The sequence below is a fragment of the Physeter macrocephalus genome, chromosome 14 (genome assembly GCF_002837175.3).
Source record: "Physeter macrocephalus isolate SW-GA chromosome 14, ASM283717v5, whole genome shotgun sequence".
In the NCBI taxonomy this organism is placed as follows: domain Eukaryota; kingdom Metazoa; phylum Chordata; class Mammalia; order Artiodactyla; family Physeteridae; genus Physeter; species Physeter macrocephalus.
In genome coordinates, this window is record NC_041227.1 from 35,710,475 (window position 1) to 35,729,645 (window position 19,171).

A 19,171-nucleotide genomic window follows, 5' to 3' on the forward strand; every position below is an offset into this window, starting at 1 on the left:
TGCAGGTCCCGTCCCTATTCTTTGTCTCTGTTTATTCTTTTTTCTTTTGCCCTACCCAGGTACGTGGGGAGTTTCTTGCCTTTTGTGAGGTCTGAGGTCTTCTGCCAGCGTTCGGTGGGTGTTCTATAGGAGAAGTTCTACGTGTAGCTGTATTTCTGATGCATCTGTGAGGAGGAAGGTGATCTCCGCGTCTTACTCTTCCGCCATCTTGCCTGCTTCTCCCTGTATCTTTACTATTATATAATTCATATATCATAAAACAAACCCTATTAAAGTCTACAATTCAGTGTTTTTCACTCTATTTCCAAGGTTGTGTAGCCATCACCACTGTCTAATTCCAGAACATTTCCATCACCCCTGAAAGAAACCATGAACTCCTTAGCAGTCACTTCCCATTCCTCACTCCCTCAACCCCTGAAAACTACTAATTTACTTTCTATTTCTGTAGATTTGCTTATTCCAAAAAATTCATATAAATAGAATCACACAGTATGTAGCCTTATTTTGGTGTGGCTTCTTTTACTTAGTGTAATGTGTTCAAGGTTCATCCATATTGTAGCATAAATCAGTACTTCATTACTTTTCATGGGTGAATAATATTTTATTACATGGATAATACCATATTTTGCTTATCCATTCATCAATTTATGGACATTTGAGTTGCTTGGGCTATTATGACAATACCACTATGAACATTTGTATACACATCTTTGTGTGAATAAATATTTTCAATTCTCTTGGGTATATACCTAGGGATAGAATTGCTGGGTCATATGGTAACTTAATGTTTAACTTTTTGAGAAACTGCCAAACTGTTTTCCACAATGGCTGCACTAGATTACATTCCCACCAGCAATGCATGAGGGTTCCAATTTCTCCACATCCTAGATAACACTTGTTATTGTTTGTCTTTTTGATTATAGCCATCCTAGGGGATATGAAGATGTATCACATTGTGGTTTTGATTTGCATTTCCCTAATGATTATGATGTTGACTCTCTTTTTATGTACCTATGATCATTTGTGTATCTTTGGAGAAATGTCTATTCAAGTCTTCCGCTCATTTTTAACTTGGGTTCTTCTTTTATTGTTGAATTATAAGAGTTCTTTGTTAGTCACTCTGGATACTCGACCCTTATCAGATATATGACTTGCAAATATTTTCTGCCATTCTGTGGGTTGTCTTTTCACTTTCTTGATGACGGTCTTTGAAGTACAAAAGTTTTAAATTTTCATGAAGTTCAATTTGTCTAATTTTTTTGGTTGCTTATGCTTTCTGGGTCATGTCTAAGAAACCACTGTCTAATACAAGGTCATGAAGATTTACACCAATGTTTCCTTCTAAGAGTTTTATAGTTTTAGATCTTACATTTAGATCTTTGATTCATTTTGAGTAAATTTTTACTTATAGCATGAGGTAGGAATCTAATTTAATTTTTGCTCATTGGATATTCATTTGATCCAGAATCATTTGTTAGAAAGTCTATTCCTTTCACCCATTGAATGCCTTGGCACTCTCTTTGGAATCAACTGACCATAAATATATGGGTGGCAATGGCTGCTTTTCTCAGCCAATGTTCATTCTCCAGGAGCCCTACACCAGCCCCCTCACACAGTGACCTTGGCTCTGGTCTCTGGGTGTTCACAGGCCGTATTTCCCTGCAGGGGCTGAATTCAGGCCACTAGTACCTTTGTCCAGACCAGAGCTCAAAAGCTGGCACTGTTAGTCTTTACTCTGTTCTCTTTGTTTTCACTTACTTTTTCTTTTGATCTTAATGAATAATTCATTAGATGGTATTTGTTTCCCTTGATTAAAAACATTGTCTATCTATCTATCTATCTATCTGTCTGTCTATCTATCTATCTATCTATCTATCTATCTAATTTTATGAGTGTATGAGGGGTGTTGCCCTTTGCGTGCTTCTTTTTGCATTTTGACCAGAAACACATAATATTTATAAATATTCCATAGGTTCTGTGTCAGATATTTCTTGTCAAAATAATGCCATGAAACATCTACAAGTCCTCAGTTGCGTATAATAATAGCATGTACTGCTCATAGTCCAGGGATGGTTGGCTAGAAAGTTCTGCTGATTTTGGCTAGGCTTATTTGATGATCTAGAAGTTGGCTGGCTGTTGGTTAATTTAGGCTAGCCTCAGCTAGGATAACTGGGACTTTCAACCTCCAGTCAGCTAGCTCAGGCATTTTCTCATGGGGATGGCGGAAACAAAGAGAGAAGGCAGAAACACTATTTCAATCCTCTGCTATTTCTGCTAAAATAACTTTGGCTAAACTAAGTTGCATGTCTGTGTCTGTGCTGCCCAAGTTGGGAGGGCAGTGAATAGTAACATGGAAAAGGGCAAGGATATGGGTGGCTACACGAAGAACTGGGGCCATATTTTGCAATAAATCTACAGGAGTTTAAAAAGTGTGTATTCTATGACTCCATAAAATAAAATAGGAAGAGAGAGTGAATGGGATAGGAGAAGTCAGAGTGAGAAATAGAAATGCAGCTGGCACAATATTAACCTGTCAAAGCTGCTTGATGGACACATTGCAGTTTACTGCACTGCTCTCTATATTTTTATGTATATTTGGAAATTTTCCATAATAAAATATTAAAATATGTATATTCTATATTTCTAGGTGTAAAGGTCTTTGTCTAGGTCCACTAGGTCAAAGCTGTTGTTTTATTCAAATTTTATATATTCCTAGCTGTTTCCCAATTTGTTCTATCACTGTAACTGCAGGCTCATCATGGACAGAAACATTTCTGGAGCATGTTTGAGAAGCCTAGAGGTAAGTAACCTACAGCTCCCTCCATGTCCCTTGCCCCAACCCCTTCTCCTAGAAGGGTATATGTTGAACAGGTTTGTCCTGAAATTTGTGGGTGTATCTGGGAACTGCATATTATTAGTCATTTTTGTTTGGAGATTTCTAAGACAAGAACCTTGTCCAAGTTCCCTGAATGAGGGTTAGGGGTTCATGGTGGGATTAGAAATGAGATCCCCATGTCCATTTCTCTGACTTTCAGCATTTGGAAGAAGATTGTTAGTTCCTGTGCCCTTAGGTATCTTGATATTAGGGGTAGCCACTGGGCTGTCTTGGTGATAATTGGCTAAACAATTACATACATTGCCAGAGGGAGTAGGTAGTTTATGACTCACATAGGTCATAGGAAAAGTGGCTGCCCCTCTATGGGTCCTTTGTGCCCAGGAGCAAAAAGGATCTAACTCATGTCCTAGGTAAATATTTGTCTCTTTCTTTTTACTTATTTTCTATATACAATTTAAAAATTATTGACATTTTTCATCTATTTCTAATATACATATGCACTGAAAACAGTAATAATTTTTCCTTTGATGCAGTCCTGTGACAAGGATCTCAGGTCAGGTGATAACATGCCAAGTTATCAGAATATTTTGAAAATATCATACTCATTACCATTACTGATGAAGTAGAAGCAATAATATAGCAGAGATAGGAGACAACTACCTGTTGCCAAGCTCTGAAACTGACCATTCCTCTTCATTATTGCCACTTTTTGATACACCACTTACTTAACAGGTTGACCTCTGGCTCTTGAAGAGCCCTTTGTTTTCCCTCCTAATATCACGTTGGAATTTGAAAGAACAGTGGTTCTTTTGGTTCACTGCATTCCACTGGGACCCTTCCAACTCCAGCTCATTAGAAACACCCCCGAGTCTGAGGACTAACTATTATGTCATATGTCATAGCAATGAAGTAATGGTGGCAGGCCAAGGCAAAGACCAGTTTTATTTTTGCTGCTTTGAGAAATTTCTCTTATTGTTGAAAATGTAACTCCCACCTTTCAAGTAAAAATTATTACACGTAGATTCTCAGGGTCAAAAGATCAAGTGAAAACTTGTTAGATCGGGTCAACCCGGATTGAGTTGAGGAGACTTTTGAATAGATGACCATCCTCTCTTGGTTAGGCTCCATCTTTCTGACCCTTTCAGGTGTGTCTCATATTAAACATCTTATTCTGGAAGGATGTGAGTGAGAAGACTGCAAGGAATTCCACCAGAAGCTCTATCATCTTTTTAGTTTAAACAGACAAGTCTTTATATCTTTTATACTGACTACAGCTGTCCTCTTTTAGATATAGTCTTGGAGAGAAAATTGCTAATTTGGAATAGGTATACTTCTGTAAGTTTATATCAAATAAAAATTTTCCATTAAATATTTCTCTGTATTCCAGTTTTTGAGGAAAGCAACTCATTTTTTTACTCTCAAGTTTCCTTTATCCTCCAAAGTCCTTTTCAGTGAATAGATTGAAAATTAATGAGTGCCATTATCTACCAACTACTAATTTTAGATGCAATCCTTTTTATATATCAACTCCCTCTCCCAAACAATGCTCTTGGCCAGTCGTTTTCAAATTGCAGTGAAGACACGTTTTATAGCTCTGTTCTGAATCAGGAGACCCAGTCTTCCTTGATCACAATCTAAATGTCTATAGTCAGATAACATAGAGGTAAAGAAAGTTCCAACATCCAGTAGGGAGAATATCAACAAAAGCCTTTTATCTCCTTTTTATTTTATTTTATTTATTTAATTTGTTTTTGAATTTTTAAAGTTTATTTAATTTATTTTTTTATACAGCAGGTTCCTATTAGTTACCATTATTTCCTTTTTAATGCTCTTCTCAGTTTAGGGTTTGTGAGAAGATGGTTTGTGGAATGTGGTTTGCTGGGTTTTTTTCCAAGAAAGCATCCATAGTTTTCATTACCTTCTCACCAAGGTATGTAATCCACAAAAAGTTCAGAACTCTTCCAAGAGCATATGTTATTTACTATTACAAATGCATTAATTTTTAAAAAATACTATACATAGGGAATAAAGGAAAAGAAAGAAAGAAATGTTTACTTAGTACTTGAGTACATTATAGAAGTGACACATTCTCAGTCACCTGGTTTCTAAATTTCAGGGTAAACTGATTCTCTTTTTTTCTTATGCTCAACAATTCTCAATTCCTTCAGAGAAGCAGTGTATTAGTCAGATTTTGCAGCAGTAATACCACATAACAAACAGCCCCAGATTCTCATGGGCTTACACTGACAAACATATATTTCTTGCTCATAGATCTGGGGTGGATTTGATATATGAACAAAAACTAAATGAAAAACCAAAATTGGTCTTTCATTCAAAAGTTGATGATTCTGAAGAAGAAATGCAAAATCATGCCACCAGATAAACAAAATCAGACCAAACCCACGTGGTGCGCCATCTTAGCTATCTCTCTGGAGTTGCTCTGCCAATTCTTCTCAAAAACTATTTTCTTTATCCTCTTGTTTTTAAAATACTAGGCTTATGTCCTGGAACAGAAATTACATTTAAAATAAAAGTCAGCATCTTCACCATTGTTTACCTCTCTAACACCTGCATATCTACCAAATATGTTGTTCATGTTAACCTTATTAATATATTTACATCACAACCCAAATTTCAAAGTTATCTTCAGGTCCTTCATGTTTTTCATTCCTCTAACTCAACAATATATAGAATTACCTTCACCATCTTTCACACATGGTTGATTCCCTCTCCTGACCCTTTTAAAAAATTATCAACACTCAGTTTTCCTCCACTGCCCAGTTCAGCTCAGTTCAGGTCATTTTTACCTCTTTTCTCATTTACCTCTCATTTTGGTCTCTTTCCTAGACTAATGAAATTATTTCCTAACTGGTCCCTTTGTTTCCAGTCTTCCCTAATGTTTAGTCTATTATACTCATGATACAAGAGTTCCCACAGGAATCAAATTCCTTGGTTTTAATTTCAAGGTTCTTAAAACTCTGGTTCCACCTGAAGTTCAGAACCATTTAATGACCAATTGGACACCAAATTAAAAATGGTCTCTGTCATACACTGGGTCACAATCTAAATGAGAATTCAGCCATATGAAAAATAACAAGTCTGAGAGAAGTAGAATGCTTATCACGTTCTGGTGAATATACTGCATAGGACTTGGATGGATGAACAACTTTTTGTTTTAATGTGTATATATTCATTTTAATAGTTATGAATTATTTTTAATATGTTCTAAAAATGTGACTAGTCTATTAAAGTTATGGTTGCTTAGATAGTGTTAGTCAGAAAGAAGCTTAAGTAAGAACAATGTTAGGTATAAATCAACTTACAGAAAAATAATAATAATAAGGGTAAAGAAATATGGAAAAAATGGGAAAGTGACAAGTTTTGCAACTAGCCGAGTAGTGATGGTGTGGGAGACAGTTGGGAAAAATAGGAGATAAACCTCGAAAGACAAATTGGGACACACTAGGGGTATTGTACTTTCATATCAGGCTGATTTTAGTCTGTTTCCCCCACAATGGAGGAGCTCAAATGGGGTAAGTGTACCAGGTTTTGCTGATTAATACAGTCCAAAAAAGTTAGTGTCTTAAAACAACAATCAATTATTATTTAGCTCCTGATTTTTAGGGTCAGTAGTTTGGGCTTGGTCTCTGCTGGGTGGTTCTTCTGGCCTTGGCTGAGCTTGTTCATCTACCTGTGACCAGTGGCTGGGCTGGCTGGGGGCAGGGTAGTCTAAGAGGGCATCCACTGGGGAAGCTTATCTCTATTCTCCTGGTCTCATCTTCCTGCAGAGCAGTGATACACACACAGACACACAGACACACGCACATGCGTATAATCGTCTTTATCTACTCATCCTAATATATGCTTAGGTTGTTTCCATATCTTGGCTATTGTGAATAATGTGGCAATGAACATGGGAATGCAGTTCATTTCCTTCAGCTATATATCCAGAAGTGAGATTGCTGTATTCCATGGTAGTTGTATTTTTAATTTTTAAAGAACCTCCATATTGTTTTCCATAGTGTCTGTGCCAGTTTACAGTCCCAACAGCAGTGTAGAAGGGTTATCTTTTCTCTACATCCTCACCATCACCATCCTCACCATCACTTGTTATTTATTTATTTTTTTTATAAAAGCCATCCTAATAGGTGTGACTTGTGGCTTTGACTCGCATTTCCTTAAGCATTAGCGATGCTGAGCACATTTTCACTTACCTGTTGGATATTTGTATGTCTTCTTTGGAAAAATGTCTATTCTATTAATCCAAAAAAATTTTTTTTTGTTATTGAGTTGTGTGAGTTCCTTATATATTTTGTGTATTAACCCCTTATCAAATACATGATTTACAAATATTTTCTCCCATTCTGTAGGTTAGGTTTTCATTTTGTTGATTGTTTCCTTGCTGTGCAGAGCTTTTTAGTTTAATGTAGTCTCACCTGCTTATTTTTACTAACTTTTCCTTCTTGATGGAGGAGCTGCAAAGTCACATTTTAAAGGGTGTGGCTATAAGGAAGAGTGAAAAGTTGTGTTCAAACACAACATGCATATTTTAGGATGATTCATTCATTACAAACCATTAAATGCCAAAATACTATAGAATTAATGGCCATCAAGAGAGATCCAAGGCATGCTCACCATTGAGAAGGTTAATATAATGATAGGTCAGGGAAAAATAATGTAAGACTGATCTGGGGCAGTGGGGGTGTAAAGGATGTTTGAGGTATTGTAAAAGGAGAATCCCAGAATTTGTCAGGGTGGTGTGATTAAGGGGTATATGGTGTGGTGGAGGGTGAGGATAGAAGCTGTGCTCCTGAACAACCATTGGAGGATGACGCCATTAGTCCAGATGATAGACGGGAGCAAAGGAGGCTTGGTTAGGGTCGATGGTAGGCAGAAGAGTTGAGATGCTCATGTGTTATCTATGTAGCTGTGTCCAGAAAGAAGTCTGAAATTTGGATCTGGAGTGCAGGACTGAAATCAAGAATGAAGATGTTAAATTTGGGAGTCATTAACATTTTGGTAAGAACTTGCATGCATAGGAGTGGATATGGTGCAGAAAGAGCATGTTTCTTGTACCCCCCCAGCCATGCTGTACTTTGTACACAGTGGATGCCAAATTAATAATTGTCTAGCCATCAGCCAAAAGAAGTGCTGTCTCCTCACTTTCTTCAACACCCAGGGTCAGGCCATTCCATTTCTTGATGAGCTGATTGTAATGTAAAAATTTATAATAAAAGTCAAGTAGATGCAGAACCTGATGTATTGATTTTTTTTTTGAGCATCAGCTCTGTGGGTTCCTGAGCCCAGCTCTTTCCTTCATGAACCTTGACAGTCACCTTCTGAATGGGGTACTCCTGTCCACCTCACAGATGAAGGGCCTGAGGTTTACAGGTTCTTAGCAATTCTGAACGTTTTCTAGGTCATGGCACACATGGAACATGATACTAGTTATCCTGACTACTGGGGGAAATGAAGGAGGCTTGAGGCTATGGGTCCCAAGACCAATGAATCTGCTCCGGTGGCTGAGGACATCAATATCGTGGCACACATGTTACAGGCATGTAGCACCACAGTGGGCCTTAGCCCACCAGTGGGGAAACTCTGGGTTAAGTAAACTGCTCAGAGTAGCAGAGCTAATAAGGAGCAAAACGATGATAAGAATTCAGTTTTGCTTGACTCTGAAGTTCAGATTCTTTCCACTACTTCATGCAATGACTCTGCCTGGGTTTTAGCATGACTATAAGAATGGTTTATCATTTGAAAGATAACTTGAGACTATAGGCAAAGATAATGATGTCCTTTGTTTTTTAATCTCTAAAGTCAGTTAAATATTATGGGATAAGCAAACAATAATGATATTTCCCTTTCTTCCAGTTTATATAGATATTCTAAAGTGGTAATTACTAAGATCACACCATATTAAGGAAATGAGCCATTTATTTTCACTATACAGTGTATGGGCTTGTAGATATATCTTAATGGCCACCATATGTATTTTTATGTTTTATTTTATTTTATTTCTGAAATATGCTTTCCATTTCAAAATATCCATTAATTTCATTGAAATAAACAAATCTTGGTTTAAAGAAATGAGGTGAATTACATTATTATAAAACCAGGGATTTTTGATAGTTTTGACTCTCTGGGTGACACATTGGACTCTTCTCCAAGGGAAACTCATAATGAGAAGCCTGTCTTAGGCACAGGCTGAGTCTGTACTGGTCACTGGACGGGGATGGCCACCCATGAGCCACATCCTTATGGCTCTGCCCTTAATACTTACCTCATTCTGTTGTGCCCTTACAGATATGCGGAGAAAGTATACTTACTCTGCTTATAGTTACTTTCCTCTTTTTCTTAGAGAATGGTCATGATTCAACAGAACACAAGAACGTGGCCTTAGACACACTTGGAACAGAAATTTGCATTTACTTTTTTGTATCTGTGTGATTTGGAGCAAGTGACATAACTTCTCTGACTTTCATCTGTAAAATGGGAAGAGGAATACCCGCCTCCCCCTCATAGAGTTTCTGTGGGAATTAAATAAAGGTAATGGTTATAAAATACTTCCCTTAGCTCCTGGCTTACAGATACACTAGTGTGGTAACAAAGATGATGACGTGATGGAGGTGGTGATTGTAGAGGTGGTGACAACGGTGGTGGAGGTGATGTCTTGGGATGCTGGAGGATGATAGAGTTAGTGGGGGTAGTGATGATGACAGAAGTGGTGACAGAGGTGGAGGTGGCCATGCAAGTGGAGGTAGAGGTGGTGGTGGAGAAGCTGACGGAGGAAGTCATGGTGGAGGTAGTAGTATTGGTAGTGGAAGTGGAGGTGTTGCTGGAGTTGGTGGAGGTTGTAATGGAGATAATGGGGGTGGTGATGGTGGTGGTGGAGGCAGGGATAGAGATGGTGCTGGTAGAGGAAGTAGAGGTGGTTTGGGAGAAAATGGTGTAGGTGGAGGAGGTGACAATAGTTGAGTTCGTGGAAGTAGAAGTGGTAGTGGTGGAAGTGGAGGGAAACATTAATGGTGGAGGTGAGAGGAGGTGGTGGTAGTGGAGGGTGGTTGAGGTAGTAGAAATGATAGTGTTGTTGGTGGTGGTGGTGGTAGTGGTGATAAGGGGTATTGGTGGAGATGGAGGGGAGGTGGTGATGGAGACAATTGTGGTGGTGGTGGTGGTAGGGTGGTGATGGAACTGATGATGGTGGAGGTGGTGGTAATAGTGGTGGAGGTGATGGTGAAAATGGAAATGGGGGTGGTAGTAGTAGAGGGGCTGTTGGAGCTGCTGATGATAATAGTAGAGGTAGAAATGAAGTTGGAGGTGGAAGTGATGACAGGGAAGATGGAGGTCGTGGCGGAAGTGGAAGTGACAGTGGGAGAGAGATGACAGTGATCACGTACGTGGTCCTGGAGGAGTTATTGGTGGGATAGAGAAGGAAGAGGTGGCAAAGCAGCATGGTGACGTCTACAAGGAGCAGGGTAACTGGAACACATGGCTAATCTTCTATCCTAAGAAACTGAGAATGAAGGATGGAGACTGTCTATCCTCAGGACAGCTTTGCTTTAACCAGGAGAGATTCAATTGACACTGGGTGAACAAATGGTACATCTTCCCAGTTAAGCTTGCAAACTGGTATCATCTGAGATTCAAGACTAAATTTCTTTTACTTTCATGACCTGCTGCCACCCTCTCCATTTAATTTCCCTTCCTTTAAATCTACTGTTTGTTGGATAGTGAACTCACGTGTATAGGTCACAGAAAACTCAAATCCCTCTTGTAGCCGCTTGTCGGCTTACCTGTCTCTTAACGCGTGAATCCCTGTGGTAAGCTGATTGATTAACTGAGCCCCTGTGGTCCTTCTTTGGACCTTCCGCCATCACTAAGGCCTACTGGCTTAACCCTGTGTGGATGTGAACCATGCAGTGTGTCTGGCCATTGTCCTCCCTGTATATAAACCCACAGAAAACCCAGCCTTGCAGCTCTGAGTCATGGCTCCTCGGTCCTTATGTTCTCTTTTGCTCTTAAAACTGTTGTTTCTTGAGCTGCCCGAGGCACTGATTTCTAGGTCAGTGATAAAATTCCACCCAGTTAAGCCACATATATCATTTCCTCCACCGCTTTCCAAACAGCGTTTCTTGGACTGCGCCAGCCAGCCGTGGGCTCTGTGGCCGGCATCAGCAGAGCCCACTCCCTTCTGGCAGCCTACTTCCTTTGCCAGTTCAGAAGGCCACGGCCACACGGCCCCAGCCCCACGATCTTGCACGAACACTGGGAACCTGCCAGGCTTCCCAGAGTCTCATACGAGCAGTGTTTGTGCTTGCCTTTCATGTTGGCAGGTCTGAGAATTTCCACTGTTGTTGATCCACCTCACACAGTCTCAAAACACACCAGGACCTGTGTGTCTCCTCAGGGTGGGGATGTCTCTGAAAAACATTACTGGTCCCAAACTGTGGGACATGTGCCCTGCCAGGACCCAGGACCTTTTGGGAAGTGCCTGCTTGGTGCCAATTAAAATTGTTTTATTGTTCAGAGCTGGGCTACTGGCTGAAGCTCTTCTTTCATCAGCCCCACTTTGTTAAGCATTATTGCACTCACTAATCTTCTCTCCTTGACAGCTCCTGGCCAACAGAATTACAAGTTCAAACTATGGAAACAAAATGCTTTTTATTTATTATACTCTTAAGATGTTTTCAATAAGGCAGACTGCATCTACTTTGCCAAGTGGGTGTTGCGACTTTCCAGAGGTTTGGCTAGTTAGCAGCCTGCCAGTGAAAACACATGCTGTCCTCCAGCCCTTTGGTGGGTGTCCTTCACCTCGGACAGAGCCTCCTCCATTATCATGTTTGGCCTCCAGAGGAGACAGACAGAAATGCTTTGAACCAAGACGAGCAGTTCTGTAGAGTAATACTAAGATGATTTGTCTGGTCCATGCTTGCACTACTTCTGTCCTTCCCTTGGGAATAATCATGGCAGCTAATGTTTATTGAGCATTTACTATGTGCCAGGCACTGGGCTGAATGCTTTAGGCAGGTTATCACCTTTAGCCCTCCAACTATGGCAGGAGGCAGGTACTGGTCTTATCATTCTTCTTTTCTAGATGAGAAACCAAGGCACAGAGAAGTTAAATGATTTCCCCAAGTCACACAGCTGGTAAGTGATGGGTTTGGTGTTGGAATCTACTTAACCACTCCATCAGACTGTCTCCTGGGTTTAGTGACTAAACACGAGAAAACAGGCAAACACGACACTAGTTAACTAGAAGTGAAGATTTGGTTACTGAATGGAAGGATATCTCTTGGCCTTTCAGCCAAGCAAATACATTTTTGGGGAAATGAAAAGGGAGATTCTCTCTGCTCCCAACCTTAAGAAGACCCACGAAAGCCCCCCTTTTGGCCACAATGCCTGCCGTGGCCACAGCTCCAGTCCTGCAGGCAGCCCAGATGACCCTTTCTGTCTGGAGGCAAAATGCCTCTTCGGTTGCCTGATTCTGCTGTTTGTTCTCCCCTGAAAGATTTACAGTCTGTTTCCATGAAGTTTCCTCCTTTCTCCCTTTCATGCCTTGTATGTTTGGACTTGTCCAGTTTGAGGCAGAGGGTGAGTGAGCATCAGAGAAATCCACTTCTTGAATCACCTTAAAGGTGCCTCTTGGTGAGTTCCAAGGAGAAAGAGATTATTTCTCAAATCCTTAGGTTGGGGCAGCTGCACGTGAATTGATTTATTCGCAAGCCCGAACAGGTGTCTTTACATTAGGCGGTCAAGGGCAGGAAGTTGCCTCTTGTGGTTTCAACCAGGTGAAGGGAAGGGAAGGGAGAGTTGGTGTGGAACAGACAGGCTTTCCCGCAACTAACTTCTTGTTGGATGCATTTGAAACAGAAAATTTCCACTGCTATCCAGGGAATGTATGTGAAATCGATTAGCATTTCTGGCACCACCAAGGACAAACTGGGCAACTGTATTCAGTTCGGAGACATTTTAGATCTTGCAACAGGATACCTGGGAAGCATCTCAGAGAACACTGATGCCTTTTAGAGACATTATCGGGCTGCCTGTGATGCTGAATCACCATTGGTATTCACGGCAAAGAGAGTGCGGCATTGTCATTAGCCCAGATCACCTTACAGAAGGGTATTATTCCTTCGTCCTAGGCATCCCCTAGGCACTCACACACAGGAGAACTTCACCATTTGAGTCACGGAGTGGAACTTTGAAGTTGGGTGACCTCAATAATCTTGCATGAACCAGGAAAAGGTGGAGCTAGTCTCAAGATAAGACAAAATATCAAAAGTTTGCGAAAAACTAAGACACAAAGAAGCCAACTGAGAACGAGGTTTTATAATCTTGGAAAAATATAGTGTGTGTCTCTCCACATGGTGGCTAGAGAGTGTGTGGTGTGAAACAGTCTCTGTGCTGTTTTTTTCCAAAACAGGTAAAAAAAAAAAAAAAAAAAAAAAAGAGGTTTAAAAAAAAATGAAGAAAGAAAGAAAAGAAAAAAAGAAGGAAGAAATTTCAAACAATAGCAGACTTGGGGCCACCTGAAACAGATGTACGTTTGTGGGATTTGGCTCTGGCAGGAAGCCATCATGGGGAGGTAATAATTTGATATAAATGTGGTTGTCTTTCCATAGCTTCAGTCCTCAGAATGCTGACTTTCTTTACTTTCTCCCCCTTGAGAGCCAAGGAGAGGAAGGGGGTGGACCCCATGCTGTTCCAAGGTCTTAGGACTTTGCTGGTTAGCTCTCTCATTAAGGAAATGTATGTCTCTGATTGACAAGGACATCAGAGTGGTTTAGCTCCATCTTCTCCACTGAACAGGGACACTGGTGCTTTGAATGAGAATTATAGAAGAATTCAAGTTGAAGGCCTAATCTCCTGGCATTCCCAAATCTGTGCCACCTGGGTAAGGAAGGCAATTTTGCATGAAGTGTTTTTTCCCTAACGCTCCAATCACACCTCTTAAATGACACCTTTGCTTACTACCAGCCTGAGGCCAATGCTATAAGAAAATAAGAAAACACTAGCTTTCTGCTTTATGATTCTCTGTGGTGTCTAATAGTCACCACTGCCTTTCCCAGGACATTGCCCATAGTATGTGATCAGCAGATATTGCTTGGTTTGATGTGAATTAGATGACATATGCTACTTGGTCTCATAGATTTCTGGTCATACTTTTGGGAAGTGTTGTGATGTTCTTGCCTCCTATAAATTCAAAAGGTCCAGTAGATTGTGAGATAACGCACTGGAAAAGTACAGATTACTGTAGAGAAAGAAATATCCTTGAAAAAGTTCTTTTTAGCTTTTGGAGTTGGAAGAAGAGAACAATAGGTAAAAGGCTTTATGAAACTTAGATGTAGGACTCAAGTAAAAATCTGAATTTCCTGTGTATGTGACCTTGCTAAGAAAAATTCAGGTGAGAAAATGGAGTGTCTTTATAATTAGGGAAAAAAGCATCAGAGCATGTATGTCTTCAGTTCTTACTGTGGGTGCGACTTCATATTTTGATTGTAAGTGTTAGTAGATAAAACTGTGGCCTCTGCCCAGACCCTTGCTACTACAATGTCAGAGAGTGAAATTGAAATATGTTTGGAGAAAATCAAACTTGTTATCACTTACGGTTCTGACAGGGAGTAATGAAGGGGTGAGGTGATTAGATTTGATGGTTGAAAGGGAAAGGGAACCTAATGAAGGCCTTTAGGATTATTTTTTCCTTCCCTCCAGAGATTAGTGTCACCGGTACTTATTCTTTATGCATGGGAGACTGAGCAAATGACAGAAGTGCATGGAGGCTACAGTCTTAAAAGTGAGATTGGAGTCACCCCTTGGAGGCTGATGAGATACATATGGAGAGGGTTTGGCAAAAAGAAAGTACTTTTGAGTCTACTTTTTTGTGTGTATTACCGGAGAGGTTCATTCGGATGAATCACCCATGAATTGAGATACTTATTTCCAGTGATTTGCAAATAATTTTCCAGTTTAAATAGAAAATTGGATTGTCAAATTAGAGTTGAACACATTCTAGATCCTCTGAAATTCTGAAAAAGAATTTTGGGTAGACTAATCATCAGTACTGCCAACTATTCCAACAAGAAGCTAAAATGAGCTCCCAAACATAAGGACCAAAATGTTATCCTTCAGCAAACCCATTGTTAACAAATTTTCATTAAATCCATGATCTCTCAAGTTTTATTAGCTGTCTTTAGCAGTGTTATTTTCAAATAGTTTATTCAATTTGCTTTAAGTAGATCTAAGCATTAGAATTATGATGATTATTCAACCTGTATTCCCTTGGCAGTACCAAATTTAACTATTGTGTTATGGTTTTCCCAGTGACCATAAAAATGTCCCAGATAGTCTAATATTTTTTCACTCACGCAGTCTCACACATGTAGAAAGTCTGAATCCCACATCTGGAAGCAGCAGGGCAGTCATTTCCCAGACCACACATCTCATTGGGATGGGGGGGTGTTCAAAGGTATGGGTACCATTCTTAGACAACTTGACGGGGGAGGTAAGGAGGAGGTGAGTGTGTAATGATGAATCAAGCAAAGGGTGAGCTGAGCTAGAAACTTCTAAGAGCCATGGAGCTGAAGGGCTCTTCAGTTGTCATGTGTTCCTTACTGCATAAAGCTGGATGTTATGTATACACAGCAGAACTCCTCCAAGACTCATTCAAGACTCATTCTCAGATGTCCCAGATCTGATTTGTAAAGATAATTTATTCTTTGTAAAGATAATCTAATTTGGCAAGTATTTACTGAGCATCTACTATATGCCAGCCACTGTGCAAAGTATGTGGAGATATAAGAACAAAGCCCTCCTTGTTGTGGAGTCTATATTCAGGTTGGGTGAAACACTCCATTAAGTCAATAAACAAATTAGTGTAATATAGCGTATGGTGATGAGTATAATTAAAAAAAAAAAAAGCTCAGTCAGAATAAAGGACTGAGATTAAGGGAAGAGCTCTTCTAAACAGGACGGTTAGGAAAGGCTTTTTCTACTGAGGTGACATTTGAGTTGAGACCTAATGTAATGAAGGAGGAATCCACATGAGTCTGTGAGAGAAGAGGAAAAGAGAAGAACCAAGCATATAAGGTGGGAATGTTGACAAAGTCCAGGAACAGCAAAGACACTACTCTGGCTGGACTGGACTAAGCAAGGAGAAGACGGGTAGAGGTTAAGATCAGTGAGGCTGTGGGGTCAAGCTCATGTAGGGCCTTGTAGGATTCTATGGTAAGTGTCCTGAGAAGCCATGGGAATAAATGGATGATCAGAGCTGCCATTCCAAGGAGCAGGCTCCAGGCGGGAGGGATCCCAAGATCTAGGCTAGGTAAGCTTGAAGTGCCTGCTACCCTTCCAACTGAAGTATTGAAGAGGCTACGTATTGTGTAAGTTTGGAGTTCGGAGAAGTATGAGCTGGAAATGGATGTTTGTGAGTCACTAACATGAAAATGGCAACTAAAACCAAGAGATTGGATGCAATCAAAAAAATAATTAAATAATTAAAAGGAGACAAATATTTGCCAGTTCTTGATAAGAGCTCCGGTTAAGAACCTCTGTTTGGATTGATACAGATTTATATCATGAGCTAAATAGTTTAGATGTCAGGAGGATCACCACCTTAATTCCTTGTGTAAGATCCAGCTCCCCTTGTCCCTTTACTATGTCCTTTCTAAGGAAGAAAGAATAGAAAAGGTGATTTTTCGTACCCCCAGGTATTGATCAAAATGCTTTTTACTGTGGGGCAGGGTTACTGTGCTTTATAAGGCATGTGCCCATAATTCAATCTTCTCTTTCACTGCTCTTTTACAAATGGTTGATTTTGAAAGATGGTCTTACTCCTCGAGGCCAACTAACCATATTTCCACTTCCTGTATGTTCTCCCATGTGGCAGCCTGGCCTTTGCAAAGGGATTGACTTAACCTTCGGCAAGGTGGTCTAGGTCAGTCTAGTGATGTTTTCTTTTCTTGTGTTCCATCCTGGGTAGTGGAGGCATTCCCACACTTGATTGGCTAACTGGCATAGTGCTTCCTTTGCTGCTTCCTTTGCAAAATAAGTATTTCTGGATTTAAGGAAATAGAATAGAAACACTCATCTAGGCCAAGAATCTAGGTCCTTGATTACATTTTCACCAGAAAACCCTGTGTTGGGCAGGCTTGGCTGCATGCTCATGGTACTTTTTTCCCATTTTAGCAATTGTTCATTGTGTGTTTCTCCCTGGGGGAACCTCAAAGGGGAAGGCGAATGAGGGATAGCGTTTAGGTATCTAAATCTGAACAAGTGCTTTTTTAAAGACACTGCTAGCAAAGTGTGGTTTCCTGGATATGATGAAACACCTTGAAGTAATGTGCATTTTGTGGGTGCCTTTGACTCGTCCTCTCTGACTAGGCAGGGATTGTGTTTTGTTCCCAAATATATTCCCAGTGACTAACATGATCCCTGGCATATGGGAAGCACTCCCTAAGGTTTGTTGAATGAGGAAAGGAAACAGTGCCCCTGGCATTATCTATTCTCTGAAAGGGGGCAGTATCATGTTCTCACAATGAGCCATTCCTTCCCCCTCTTTCCCATAGCACGAGAATTCACCTCTCTGCCACTGATTTTATTTCCAACTCTCTGAAGGTACCTGGGGTTCTGAAGGTCATTTGTTGCTTTGGCTTGGGTGTTGGAACAGCCACATCATGCAGCTTTCCGTCTCTTCTTGAAATTCTAGAACAGGCTGTGATCCAACGTAGAATTATGTCCCTCTACTTCACTGTATAAACCACCTGCACCTCCAGTGTGGTCAGCTAATTACCCCGAGACCACCTGTGGATTCTGACCCCACCCCCTCACGCCCACGTGATTACATACTTCTTTTGGCTAGGAGAATTACAGGTCCATCTTCTCTCTGCTCACTCCGATTTTACCTCTCCTCTGTGGCCCAACTCCGGTGAACTCCCTAGCATGACTTTCTCAGAAGTCAGATGGGGCTTGGAATCGTTGTCACTCACTTGGCATTCATTGCTTCCTTGCATTGTTACTATACACTAATACAGAGGCTCTCAAAGCTTAACATTTACCAGAATCACCTGAAGGGCTTGTTAAGACAGATTGCTGGGCCCTACCCCCAAAATTTCTGATTCAATAGATCTGGTGCGGAGCCTGAAATTTGCGTTTTGAACAAGTTCTCAGGTGATGTTGATGGTGCTGATTTTGGGACAAGATATAGAAAATGAGGAGGCTGGTAGCTCTTAATCCTGGCAGCACATTGGAATCACCTGGGGCAAATTCTAATCTACAATGCTTAGGTTCCCCATTTAATCAGAATCACTGGATGTGGGACCCACACATTGATAGGTGTAGGAGAAACCATCCTTTCCTCTCCTGGAATTACTACAGGTCTATAAGATAGAAACTTCTGCCTTCTTGGCAGTATCGGGGACAAATACATGTCTGAGATGATGTACTTTTAAAATGCCAATGGGCCATATTCCTTTACAACGGTGGTTCTCAAAGTGTGGTCCCTGGACCGGCTTCTTCAGCATCACCTAGGCCCCATGTCAGACATATCTATCTGCTAAGTCAGAAACTTGGGTTGTGGAGCCCAGCAGTCTGTATTTAATAGACCCTCTACGTGATGCTGATGTACCCTCAATTTTGAGAGCCATGGCTCTAATAGACGGGTAGGTGGGTGGATAGTTCGATCAATCATTCTCAACCATAGCTATGCAGTAGAATCACCTGTGGAGCTCTTACATATGTACAGGCCCCAGCCTCAGATGTTCTGATTGAATTGTCCCTGGTGGGCATCCATAAGTGTCAAAACACCACAATTGATTCTGTTGTGCAGCCAGGGTTGTGCAATGACTGAGATAAATATTGCTTTGTTACCAATTAACCTAACTGTTTACAGTGGCTGTGGCTCTATTCCCACACGAACAAATCTTTTGGCTGACCAGATTTGTCATAAATGGATACAACGGTCAAAGAAGTTACTGCTATAGACTGAATGTTTGTGTCCCCTCAAAACTGAAATTGAAATCCCAGTCCCTGACATGATGGTATTAGGAAGCAGGGCCTTTGGTAGTTGATTAAGTCAGGAGGGCAGAACCCACATGAATGGAGTTAGTGCCCTTATGAAAGAGGTCCTGGAGAGTTCCTTGGCTCCTTCTACCATATGAAATCAGAGAGAGATGATGGCCTCTATGAACCAGACTCTCACCAGACACCGAATCTGCCCCCACCTTGATCTTGGACTTCCCAGCCTCCAAAACTGTGAGAAATAAATTTAGGTTGCTTATTAGACACCCAGTCTATGGCGTTCTGTTATAGCAGCCTGAATGGACTAAGACAGTCACC